We start from the raw sequence: 13,891 nt of genomic DNA on the forward strand, positions 1-13,891 counted from the left end.
TAGTCCATAACCATAAGTTGTGAAAGGGAGCATCCAGCATGAACAAAATGTTTTGCTCTTCCACTGAAAGGCCAAAAAGCATTTAGAATACTTACATTGTAGGTATGTTTTATGAACTACAAATATCTTTTTTTCCTCTTTTTAGGAGGGATGTACTTATTTTTATTTTACATGTATGAGCATTTGTCTGCATGTATATATGTGTACCACCTGTGTGCCTGGTGCTTGCAGAAGCTATAGAGGAGGCTGTTAGATCCCCTGAAACTGGAGTTACAGACAGTTGGGAGCCACCGTATGGAGGCCAGAAACTGAATCTGGATCCTCTGCAAGTGCAGCAAGTGCTGTTAAGCATTTTTCCAACCCCCTTTCCCTACCAACTCTCTCTCGGTATAAGCTAAGTTTTTCATGTCTGACCATCAGTCTCGCTGATGGTTCTGCACAGAGCTTGGAAGGCACTCACTACTCTTCAAAACAAATCCATGAATGAAGAAGAAACTCTTGCGATGATCCTCTCTGCAGTGATTTAAATAGGATTTGTGGGGTCTACCAAAGGAGCAGGTTTCTTCTAAAATCATTAATTTTATAATTCTACTGTTTTATAACTTCCTGAGACACAAATACTATGCCTGTACTGTCCTACTGACTACTGGGTGTTTAATCTTGGAGGAATATGTGATTTAAGGAAAAAGGATTTCCCTTTGAGAAAACTAAGATCCTCTCTGAAAGGCAGAAAGTTTACAAATTAGACACTGGATAATTTTTAAGAACCTTTAGTGGAAGCATGTCATCAATTCATCACAGTCTTTTCCCGTCTTTGAATTATAATCCAGACAAGTGTGGGAAGCAGTCTCACTGGGCTTTGATTTAGGGATCATGTTTTTGCCTGGAAAATAAGCATTGGCCTGCATGTCTAGAAACTCTCTGAAATCAGTTAGCATCCTAATATGAGTCAGATGCTACAGAAATGTAAGTCGCTTTAACTCATTTATGGCTTGGCTTGGCTTGGTTTAATTTTTTTAGCACCACCAGGGATCATGGAGGCTGCTTCCTAAGAGTCACATGACCTTTGCAGTGTCTCCTTTTCACCTTCTGAGATCTCAAGCAGCATGGATGACAGAGGGAAAACAGGAAACAGGAGAAACAAACAACTGAGCAAATCCAGTGCAGTGTTTTTGCACAGCCTTTGCCATGATAGTACCAGCGGCAGCTATTTAATAGAAATTTGAGTCATTTGTATTAGACAAATAGGAGTGTTCCATGTTGTTATAGCTCAATGGCAGACTTTGTGCTGAAAAAGCAGGTACTCCAATGAAACTGACCTGTGTTTAGCTGAGTAACTTCCAGCTTCAGATTCTTCTACAAGCATGACTTGCCCAAGGACCTTTCTGTTTCCTCTATGCCTGCTTACAAGCCATATCAGTAACTAGCTAGCATCATCTAGCTTTCCTCCATCCTGTATTTCATCTTTGGTCTCTACTTCCTTCACATACCACAGCCCTTCTCTTCTGAAGACACCTTTGTAGCTTCCCCTGGACCCAGCTACTCTCTACCTCTACATCATAGATACTGAATGTCCCTGAGCCCTCTCACACCCTGTGCTCCAGCATTCAGTGTTTGGACAAGAGCACCACTGTCACCAAGGAGCCTGTGTGAGACACACTGTTGAGACTGCCTCTTGCTAATGTCACCATCACCTCATCAGTTAGGCAAAGAGGGGAAAATCCATAAAAGAGATGGAAAATGCATTTCTTTTTTCATTTTGTTCTACTTTATTTAAAAGGTTGGGTGTTCTAGTTTTTGGTTTCTCACAGATTTTTAAACTATAAGTAGAGAACACTTTTGATCCATTGCTGCAGATCACCAGCTATTGCAAGGCTACATCTTGTACTCTCAACTTCCTGGGCCGCTGGACAAATTGAACTCTGTGCAAACATTTTGTATCATAAGACTTCTTATTGCTACTCCATTCTTACTACTGCTCATGACTCAAACATCTACCACAATCTGAATTGAGATGTTGACATTTTGTGGTTATGTTCAGATTAACAGTAACTGTTATGCTCTTAAAAGCACTCATAGAAAGTGTAAGCATGTCCTGCATAGTTGACTATTTTGCCATGGTAAAATCCAGCCTTTCTATTTCAAATATTAGACCAATCTGTAAGGTGTAACTTTAAGAAATTTTAACCAATAAAATAAAGACAGCTTTGGAAAGGAGAAGGCACTTTAAAGACATGAAACCTTATATTACATGCTCTTGGATGTTTTTAAGCATAATAAGCTAACTGGATTTGGGTATTCTTCCTTTAAGTTAAAAATAGTATGTATTTCTAATTGCATATTTAATTTTGTCAACCAACACTGAGAAATGTTCATGAGTTGAATCTGTAAATGTAATTTGCAACCAAATGAAGTATTTATTTTTAAAAAGGAAAGGTGAAGTAACCGATATTGACTTGTACATAATGAAAATATGTGTGTATATATATTTTTCCTTTTTGACACTACTTGATCATTATATCAAGTGTATTTTTGTACATAATATATATTGGTTAGAAGAATTTAGATTGTCTATTGAAAGAAATTCTATCTCTGTGATAGATTATATTTATCCTAATCTATTGATATTCTGTTGATTTGTTTTAAGAGACAGAACACTATTTTTTTTTTTGAATTTCCAGAGAATTGCATTCACTGCACCACTTGTGACTATGTTAAGGGTATTTTAATAAATCTTGGTTTCATGTCCATCTGGTGTGTGGTAGAGATTTTGTTTCCACAGCCCCATTTGATGCGGTCATTTCTAATTTATGTTACTGAGTTATGTTACTGCTCATTTCCAGAAATTCTACTGGAAGTAGAGTTGCAAGAGCTGGGTCTCATTAAGTCTATCATATAGTGTCCTTTTCTTCCCATCCACCTACTCAACAATGGGCAATCTGGCTAAACATTGAGGACTAACAAAGGATGGAAATCCAACTAGGCTTTATCCAAAACAGTGCCACTAGAACATAAATTGCTCAAGGAGGGGACACACAGGGATTGGTGACTTCAAGTTACAGGTGGATAATTATATACTAGAAATGTAACAGACTATAATTATTGGTTTGGGCACCAAGCAGAAGTACAAGTTTTTTGTTTTTTCAGTTTTTTTCAGGCAATAATATAAAGTATAGCAATATTTTATAAGTAACATAAAAGCCCACAGTTTAAATCAAAAATACCTCTACAAAATTGTAATTGTTTTTTATCAACTCATTTGTTCAGTGTTACAGTTTTTTAATATGTTTGCCAAAATATGCCACATTATCTGCCATGACTTTGGTGGAGAAAATCTCTAACTCTAGAAAACCACTGAAGTTCAGTGGACTCACTGAAAAGTATACCCAGAGTATGAAATATATCAAGACTGATGTTTTCTTCATCATATTGAACTGGTCTTCTTTGTGGAGAATCTTTCTAGGGCTTGTTTGAAAAGAAGATTCTAAAGGTTGTTCTTTCAATCAGGGCATCTTAGAAGGGAGGAGGCTTATGCAGCCTAAGGACCTAAGGAAAGATGACAGGCTATCACATAAAGACTCCCCTCTGTTCCTGAATGATGACTTATTCTGTCATGCTGAGTTTTCACATGGGACATTTCACTGTCCTTTAAATTGTGTAGACTGTTTTGTGTTGTTGAAACAATGTCCAAGACTAGGTGGTTTACAAACACAAATGTGTAGGTTCAGCATACTAGAGATTGACAAGCCCAGTGTTGCAGTACCAACCTCCAGTAAGGGCCTTCTTGCTGCATCATCCCCACAAGGCAGACAGAGGACAGAAGAACTGAAGCATAAGATTGATCAACATCACCACAAGAAGAGATTTCTGAAGGCCCACTCTCCAAGTGATGTTACAGTAGTAATTGCCTTCAACATGACTTTTGAAGAGGGGAACATTCAAGCCATAGAACTGTCTATAAGTTCCCTGCCTGCACTAAATAACTGTCCACTTGACACTCCAACTACCCTCTTTCATCTTTATGTGGTTTATATTCATGAGAATAAAGAGACTTTAGAGTTGACCTACATGAGTTCTGTTTGTATTCCTTTGATTTGGGTGCCTCTTGGCCTCTTGACTCTTTTCAATATGGGTAACATTTGCTTCATATTCATCAGTATCCAATGAGTTATAGTAAGAAAAAATAACAATATTAGTTATTAATTGCTACACAACAAAAATTAAAACACCACCAATCATTTCTTGATTCTCATGGCTTTTGATAATCAAGAATTTGGGAAGTACAAACTTAAATGCTTGGAGTCTCTAGTCTCTCAGTGGTTGTAGTACTATAACAATTGCCATCGTATGAAAACTAGATGGTCAGAGAGGGGCTTCAAGATACACTTCATGGTGGCCATTATGGCTGGCAAGGTGGTGTTGGCTCTTGGCTGGAGGTCTATTTCTCTCTATGTGGACCTTTTGAGTACTTTACTATGAATAATACTTTTATTGTTATTTTGTTTTTACCAAAGCTAGGAAATCAATCCCAGTCAGACATCATATTTCAGTAGTTTAGGCACTTAGAACAATCATCCAAAGACCCTTACTGTTTATGGAGCTTGTTCTGCAGTGCATCACGAGGGCATGTGAATATAGTCTATCACAATGCACCATACCATGAGAGCATGTGAATACACTATTATGAGCACCACACGGTGGGAGTCTGTGAATATAGTCTATCACAATGGCTCACGCTGCTCTGGGCAGTCTTCTTTTTCTGGTCTTTTTTTTTTTTTTCTGTCCTAACCTAAATTTGATTTTTTTAACTGTTTCCTTCTGTGAGAATCTCCTCCCACCCCATCTTTTTACTGTGTATCAGCATAGGAACAGTTTGTCTTACTAGTCTTTATCTTTTAAAAAGTAAGATTTGTCCTAAGATTTTTAAAATAAACACTAGAGGAGAGACAAAAAAAAAAAAAGAAAGAAAGAAAGAAAGAAAAAAGACTGTAGGACTTTACTTCAAAATGCTATACCTGAAGTTCTCATCACACAAGAAGGGATGATGATCCACATGGATGCTGTCTGAGCCAGCAAGAGAGGATGGTTGTCCACATTGATGTTGTTTGAGCCAGTAAGAAGGGTTGATGATCTACACCGACACTCTTTTAGCCAGTTAAGAAGGGATGATGATCCACACTGATGCTGTTTAGCCAGTAACTGAATGAAACTTTTGCTGTAGTTTAGAATGGATCTCTTGTGGTGGAAATTGTGTTCCCCAAAATATTGTGCACCCTAATAAATTTATCTGGGGTCAGAGAACAGACAGCCACCAGATACAGAGCCAAAAATGGTGGCTAGAAAATGGGTCAGAGCAAGCCATAGCAGAAGCTGGGCAGTGGTGGTGCACGCCTTTCATCCCACCACTTGGGAGGCAGAGCTAGGCAGATCTCTGTGTATTCAAGGATACAGCCAGCATGGAGATACATGCCTTTAATCCCAGAAAGTGAGCCTTTAATCCCAAGGAGTGAGGCAGAAAGAAAAAGATATATAAGGCGTGAAGACCAGAAACTATCAGCATTTGGTTGGTTAAGCATTCAGGCTTTGGAGCAGCACAATTCAGCTGAGATTCATTTGGATGAGGACTGAGAAGCTTGCAGTCTGAGGAAACAAGACCTGCTGAGGAACTGGCAAGGTGAGGTAGATGTGGCTTATTCTACTTCTCTGATCTTCCAGCCTTCACCCCAATACCTGACTCGGATTTGACTTTATTAATAAGACTCTTTAAGATTCATGCTACAACCTCTCATTGACTTTGATTATCATATGCATGTGTTCATATGATATAATATCATTAAGCTTTAAGAATGAAGGAAATTCCTTTGCTACATCAGGGATGAGCCTTGAATATGAGATGCTAAGTGAAATAAGCCAATCACAATTTCACAGGGGGCAGAAAAGAGAATGATGTTTCCTAGGAGATAGGGGGCAGAGGAAATGAGCTATTTATTACTTAATGAATATGGTTTAAGTTTGGGAAGATGAAAAACAATATGAATTTGTTTAAAGTCACATAATTTTTAATGGTTAAAGTGATGCTTTATATATACCTTATAAAAAAAAAAGTTGCATCAAAAACTGGGAAGATGGCTCTATTAGTAAAGGTACTTGCTGCCCAGCCTAATTACCTGAATTCAATCCCTGGCACCCACACAATGGAAGGAAAGAACTGACTCCCATAAGTTGTCCTCTGACCTCCATACTCAAACCATGGTGTGTGCACACTGACACACACACACGCAAACACACACAAATAAAGTAGTAAAATTTTCAAAACACCTCTTTGTCTGGGACCATAAGCATTTTGTATTCATTACTATTTTCAAACTTCAGTAAAGATCACTACTATCCCCACTTTACAGAAGAAAATGGACACTGGAGTTATTGACAACTGGTCCATGTGATTGGTGAGCAGACAAAGCAATACTACAAAGAAGCAATGCCTGCCAGCAGTGTACCTCTAAGGCTGCCCAAACGGTATTTTCTGATTCTGGAGATAAAAGGGATTGTTAGGCAAGAGTTGTAGAGTCTTGAAAATCATCTAACAATTTTTCAGAGATGTTAAAATTCGACAGTTAACAAGTTACTTCTTTTACATACATTATTGACCCATCCAGCTACAGTATGTTTTTTGTCAAACAGTCAACCCCAGGAAATCATCGATACCAGCATCTCTGTAAAAAGTGTCCTCCAGATACAGCTCACGGGCATCTTTCATAACTTGCTTCCTTCCACTGGTAAGGTTGAACAGTATAGATAAGGCATGTGTGGTCAAGAGTTGCTAAGAACCATGGGAGGAAGAATCCAAGACTAAAGCTGCTCTATCTTTGAGTTGCTATTCTCACTTAAGTGAATCAGCCTGGAAATATGTCCAACAAGGTAAACTATATCTTATCCCCACACAAACAAACAAACAAGAATGTTTAAATAAAACCTGAATCATGTAGTGGTCAGAATTTTCCAGAAGCATCTATCTACATTGTGTCTCTACTGTTTGATGTGAGACAAAAATGGCACCCAGTTTGACCTTGTTCAGGGTCACAATGGTGATATTTCCTGCTAAAGTTAGATTTTCTGTGGAAACATTTTATTGTTGGTGGAAGAACCACAATTGTATGTAATTTTTGAAAACAGTTTTATTGCACTTCATTTACTTTTGGGGAAGGAGGGTGGGTGTGCTAATGCCACAGCATGTGTGTGGAGGGAATCAGTTTCTGCTTTTCACCATGTGGGTTCTACTGATCTAACTCAGGTCTTTGGGATTGGTTGCAAGTATCTTTATCCTCTGAGCCACCTTGCCAGCATGTATTCAATTTTGTTATGCTGGCTAGAACTAAAAGCAAATCAAAAGAGAAGAAATGATTCAAGAAAAAAAATAGTATCCTCTCATCTTTCAAGTTCTAGAAGACATCAGCATTCCTAAATTATTAATGAGAGGACTCAGGGACAACCGTGCATGCTGCACAGGTTGGGTGACTTGAGTTTTGTCTATGGGACCAGATAAAGGAGGAAAGAGAAAACTAAAAGTTGTTTGCTGACCTCTATACATGTGCCATTACCACATGATTGTAAACACACACACACACACACACACACACACACACACACACACACAAACAAGCAAACACACCAAAAATAATTCTTAAAAAAATTACCAAATTGTCTAAGCACTTACATAGTCTTTCAATGTCCAGTATAGCTGCAAAGACCAAAATGTTCTGGGTACCTTTGAGAAACTGAAACTCGAATGTAAAAATTTTAAAAAGTAGGTAAAAGACACTGAGGCCAAAACTCCATTACTGATGATAAGACATTCAAGGAATCAAAAAGGATGAGAGAATTATACACATGAGTACTGTTCATAGTTGCAAAAATTAGATTGTCTACTGAGGATATTAAAATTCAAAATAGCACACATGCAATTTAGGATTGTTACCAGAAGCCCTGTCATGAAACCATGTAGCTGGAGGACTATCCATCAAAGTTGCCTGAGAATCAACACTACAGACTATAAAGAACACTTCACATTGAAAAAAGACTTATTGAGAAAATAAGACAATTTTATTTCACTTATGATGTAGCCTCAAGATATCTGAAGGATAATATTGTGTGCATATAAATCCAAAATAAGCTCTGAACAAATTATTATATTTAAGTGTACAGAGGCTTGAGGATATAATGTAAGGTAAATGATATATGTATAAACAACAAACAAAATAAATTTTAATTATCATTGAGAATTGCATAGAAAAATAGCAAGCAAGCTATTTTCTATCTACTGGTAGAAGAAAGCATGGGTTAAACACTCCCAGGTTTGGAACAAGCAAGAATTTTCTAAGAAAAACTCCAGTAGCACAGAAAATAGCCCCAAGAGTGGACAGCTCGGAGTATGTGGTTAAAAAGTATCTGTACCACAAAGCAAACTATCACCAAAGTGAAGTTTACCAGATGGAAATCTAGATTTAACATAGTGTATATGACACTTTGGCTGCAAAAAACAGAGGAAGCAATCTGAAATTCACCTGGAAACTTCCTTCCTACTTGCTGGCTTTCATAGTACCAGGAGGTGCTATGCAGGCTTCTAGGAGAGAAAAGTCATTAATGGTCTTACCCAGTGATGGACCATGTGTGTTGCAATACCAAAACTGCTAGGCAAGATATGCTCCCTGGTACAATAGTGGCATGACTGTTAGGTAATCACTAATGGTTTTCTGATCAGACTTTAGGCCTGTTGGAGGAAATGTCATGTCTGCTATAACCTAGTCAAAAGTCTGTGACTGTGACAGTCACAGATCCTAGGGTAAAACTAACTTTTTTTATTTTACTAGATGGTCATGCACTCAAATTGCCTTTTTAATATTTATGCTTATAACCATATGCCCAAGGCTGCTCTTAACCTAAGTTAGAGAAGCTTCATTGCAGTGAGCAGCAGTTGATGGAGAAAAGATGTACAACTGGTGAATATCCAAAAAGTAAAAGACTGACTTTCTCAGCCCTGACTGAAACACCCATAATGATTGAACCCTATATTTACTTCAAAACTTCAAGCTTGGGACTGCCGAGAAAGTGTTCTGGGAAAGTGCAATTCAGTGAACAGAAGGCCTGTTCTCCTCCTGAGTCGTCACCTCTCCTGATTGCCCTTCAGGTTGGTGAAGAGCTTCTCTTGGGAGCCGTCAACAGCAGACTTAAAAGCTTCAGCTGCACCTGGAGTTCATATTTCAGAACCATAAAGTAGAAAGAAATGGTTTATGGCCTAATACTTGATATCCAAGGAATTGATTGAAAACTGTCTGGAACACCTGATAGATATGTTGACATCACAGGTCAGGCTGAACTCCACTCCCACAATGCAAAGATGAGTTGCACCCCAGAAAGCAAAGGGGCAGGGGTTGGGGACCGGCATTTGTTGTTTGTTTTCTCATCGTCCACTGAACCACATGCTTCTGGGAGAAGCTGTGTGGGCAATGCTGGTGGCAGGGGCTGGGTTTGTGCTGTAACCGCTGCATCTGCTTGCAAAGGCTCTTTACAGATGGTCCCCTCTGGCTCACATTACGTGGGCAGGGGTGGCTGGGATGAGCTTTGATAAGAGAGCCAAGTCCTTAGGAAGGAGTGCTCAGCTCTGGAAATATTTTCTTTTACCTCAGACTAAAGATGGTACCTGTCTGACCTCTGGACACCTTTCATTGAACTTCATCCTAAAATAGGAAGGATGGGACCACACTGGCTGCTTTACAGGTAGTCACTGGGCTCAGGGAAGACTTTGACTATGGGAAAGCTTTTAAATGTTGTATGGGTATGAGTTTCTCCCCTCTTCCAGAGCAGGAATCTGAGACAACAGGAAGCCTTGACTCACCCAATGACCCAAACTAAAGAAAACTAGCCGAGACTTGAATCTTTTCCACCAGCAGCTAGTGTTCTGCCCATACTGGACTGACTTCTTGGGGGCCATCATTTGTAGTTAGATGCCCTTGTGGGTGGACATGGGGCCTAATGGCTTCAGCCATTCAACTGGGAGCCTACTTTACATTGCTCAGTGAAAGCCATTGAGGGAAGTTCCCAAAGGCTACTTAACTCCTCACACCTGGCCCCCTGGAGGAAGCTGGGTTCACATTTGAAGCTCCATAGCCACAGTAAAATTAAACTCTGCCTCAACTGATGGCAGACAGAGGCTATGGCACTGGGAAGAACAAGATAGGAAGAATCTTTCCCAGAGGGCCAGCAGCATAGCAGCAGAGGAAGGGGCTCAGATTGGAGCACCTTCACTTAAATCAAACTTCTTCCGTGCTTTTTTAGAAGAGATGTTCTGAAGAGAACACTTTTATGGACCTGGCTGAGACTAAAAGCCAGAACCTTTGTTTCGGGGTAAAATGACTGGATTGGAGTTCCTGCCCCAAGGAAAGTGGCTTTGTTTCCTTACAGAGAAAGTGTGGGAGACTCTGCCTGGCCCATGTATAAGCTACTGGCAAGTTTTTGGCCTTCGCTGAACCACCCCAGTTGCCTATATATAGCCTTGTCTTGCTTAAAGAATTTAAAAAGCATTAGAATGCAGAAATCAAAGAGACAATAAATTTAAAACCAATCTTATTGTCTGCAGTCTAAAGTGTTATTCAGATCAAAGGGGAGGGGACATCTGGCTTCTGGCTTGCTACAAAAGGCAGATCACATTACCTACCAATAGCGGGATTCATCCACTCTCTCATATTCGTGGGGTCTAGAGAACATAGCTTTTTCAGCTCTCAGGGAAGCAGATAGGGGGAATAGTCAAACCCTGTATAATTTCGAAGAGAAACAAGCTCCATGGGGTCATATAAAAATGTACTGATAATTTTGTCCCCAAGTCTCACTTCTCATCTGTGATGTTTTCAAGAGCTCAAAGCCATGGCCATGCCACTGTAGCCAATCTATGATCAAACCCCATCTAGACCCAAGTCCCCAAAACCAGAAATTCTAGTTTTCATAGCTAACTGAGTAGATGAGAATATACTTTTATTGCGCTATTTGGGTTTGTTTTAATGTCCAAGTCATAGTTTAGGACTGAGTCACTGAATGTCTAGTTGAAAGCTTATGTTCATTTCCCCCTCCATTTTTGTTATAAAAAGCAGATTTGTCTTACTGTAAATGATTCAGTTTTAAAAGAAATATAAAAGGTGTTCCTTGCCTAGAAATGTGCTTGTATCTGCACAAATTCACAATATCCTCCCAAATAGGAGGGAGCATTATAACAATGTAAAAGCCCTTCTCATTATTAAAAACTATTGTGTCTTCAGTTAGCACGCATATATGACTCTACCATGAGCAAACTACACAAACACAGAATATTTCCTCCTTCAGATTGTTCCCAGTAGAGTAATCAATGAAGTATCCACATTAATACTTTCCAACTACTTAGTACCTTCTTACCAATTCCTCATCCCAAAAGTATAGAATAAACTACAGGCAATGTCAATGGATCTGTGCTTGGGACATAAAATAAAGATCCCAGCAGAATTTAACTGTTGGCTAACACAATTGGTTCACTCCCTGATACGGAGGTTTTGGTTAGTAATGCCCATTGCTTGTTTGTCTCAGTCTCATGTATACATTTCTTTTCACTATAGTTTCCTCCCACCAATTTCAGTTTCTTTCCTAAGTGCCTTCCAGAAGCTTAACAAAACAGAAGAAAATTGTCCGTCTTCATGTCTTACCTTATAGCCTTGCTCCTTCTCAGTTATTCTCACCTTTCCCAATCTTTCAGGTGAAGGACTTTTTGACAATCAAAATCAAGAAGAGAAATAACCAAGATATGCCCATGATCCTAGACTGATAACCTTCTCCAAGGTACAGTTCTTTTCCCTGGTCTTAAGTCATCCTTTACTGAGTATGCCATTAGTGGTTGATGGGAGGCTGTCGTCATTCACAGGTACAAATAGCCTCAGGTGAAAGGTGAGTATGGGGAGATTTTCAATGGATTATGTGACAAATCTTAAAGAGGAAAGGAAGAGGGGGAAGGGGAAGAATAAGAATGCAGGGCTATGGTTTCTGAAGGTGCACATGGAATTTAGTGAGTTTTCACATTTCACACTTCACCTGCATGAACAGCTCTTTAATTCTGATTTGAGTTGTGGCCAGTTCCTCTTCAATAATGAGTAAGCACTGAAGGGGGGAATTTGGTACGAATCTGCCATTTTAAGGGTTTATAGTATCTGAGAATATGAAGAAAGAAAAGAACTCTTTTAGCCTTATAAACAAGGTCAGCCTGGTCTGCAGAGCAAGTCCCAGGACAGCCAGGGCAACACAGAGAAACCCTGTCTCCAAAAACAAAACAACCCAATAACCAGAGTAGTCAATTATCAGTGCTGAGACTCAAGACACGAAACCCAAACAGTTTGTCTTTAAAACTCACTTCTATCCCCTCCCCTTTCCTTCCAAATCCCAGCCTCTCTTTGGATTTCAGTGTAACATCCCCCAAACTTTGTGAAATGCCTTCATACTTGCAAAAAAAAAAAAAAAAAAAAAAGTCAGAGCAACAAACATATCCTAACTGCTAAGAAAAACTGCTTTTTTAAAATTAGGGTTTTAATACCAATCAACAATCAATTGCCTATAACTCTTAAAAGAATCTGGAGTACCCCTGAGCAGACTGTGTATTACAATATGTTTGTATATTTATAGCAGACACAATGGCAGAAACATTTTCTCCCCCCATTAGGTTCCTAAGTTTGATTTTGATAGGCACAATTTCCCTCGGTTTCTAAAATGCATACCTTGTTCCACCTTCTCCCATCACTGCAGGAAGGATAATCAGCAAAGCCCAATTTTGTCAGAAGAGAAAAAAGTGAAGAGCAGAAATGAATGTCAAATAATTGAAAGCATCATGGATCCCATTATAGTTTATGGCTTTGTTCTAGGAGTCAGATGAACGCATTTTAAAGAATGTGGCACTAAATTTATTATCATGGTTATCATCTTTCAGACAAGACATAAAGTAGAGGAGGCTTCTCCCATCACCTGCCATCACTATAGATCCCATGGCACCTTCTACAAGAAGAGTCGAGTTATCCTGGCCCAGATCCAGCTCCTACTATCTGATGACTTATATTTCCTTTGTACTATGCCTGGGAGACATTATGGGTTCTTCCTCTTTGAAACTCTCTCATTACTATAAGCACAGCCAACGTGGGCTCCTGCAAAGTGATGTGGGGAAAACATTCTCACATTCCAGCATGTGGATCAAGTGAAACAATGAACAGTCTGACCTGGAGTAGGAAGCTGATCTATGTCATCAAAGTCTTCCTAGTGTGTCCCTGACCAACCAACCCCACTACGGCTGCTCATCTTATATCAAAATCTCATTGATTAGGTTGGTGCTATCATGGGGCACTTTCCTTACACATACAAGACAGTAGGTTCAATATCCCAGGTTGTGAATGGGTCACACTAATGTCACACAAATTCTAGTTTTTATGAATGTCATGCACCGTGCATCTCCCTTCACAGTGTAAAACCAAAAGAAAAGAAAAAAATTGTTTTTCCTGACTTGCTCTTAATTCCAAAACATGTTCCTATGGAATTAAAAGAAACCAATCGCTCATGCAACATTTTGCAAATAATTTTCACCACTGGTTTCAGGTTATTCACATCTAAATGGAAATCATGGAAATATCTGTACTGCATTTCTCTAAAAATTAAGGTATATTAAATGAAATAATGTATGCAGAAGTGCATTTTATTTTTATTTGAAAGCCCTCAATTAAATAACAGATTAGTTTGCTAGCAATTGATGACTACACTGAATTCGTGAAACTCCACAAAGATAAAAGTAAAGAATTTTAAAGCTATGCACACACAAGGACAATGAAAATAATACAAATTT

The sequence above is a fragment of the Onychomys torridus genome, chromosome 4 (assembly GCF_903995425.1).
Source record: "Onychomys torridus chromosome 4, mOncTor1.1, whole genome shotgun sequence".
Taxonomy (NCBI): domain Eukaryota; kingdom Metazoa; phylum Chordata; class Mammalia; order Rodentia; family Cricetidae; genus Onychomys; species Onychomys torridus.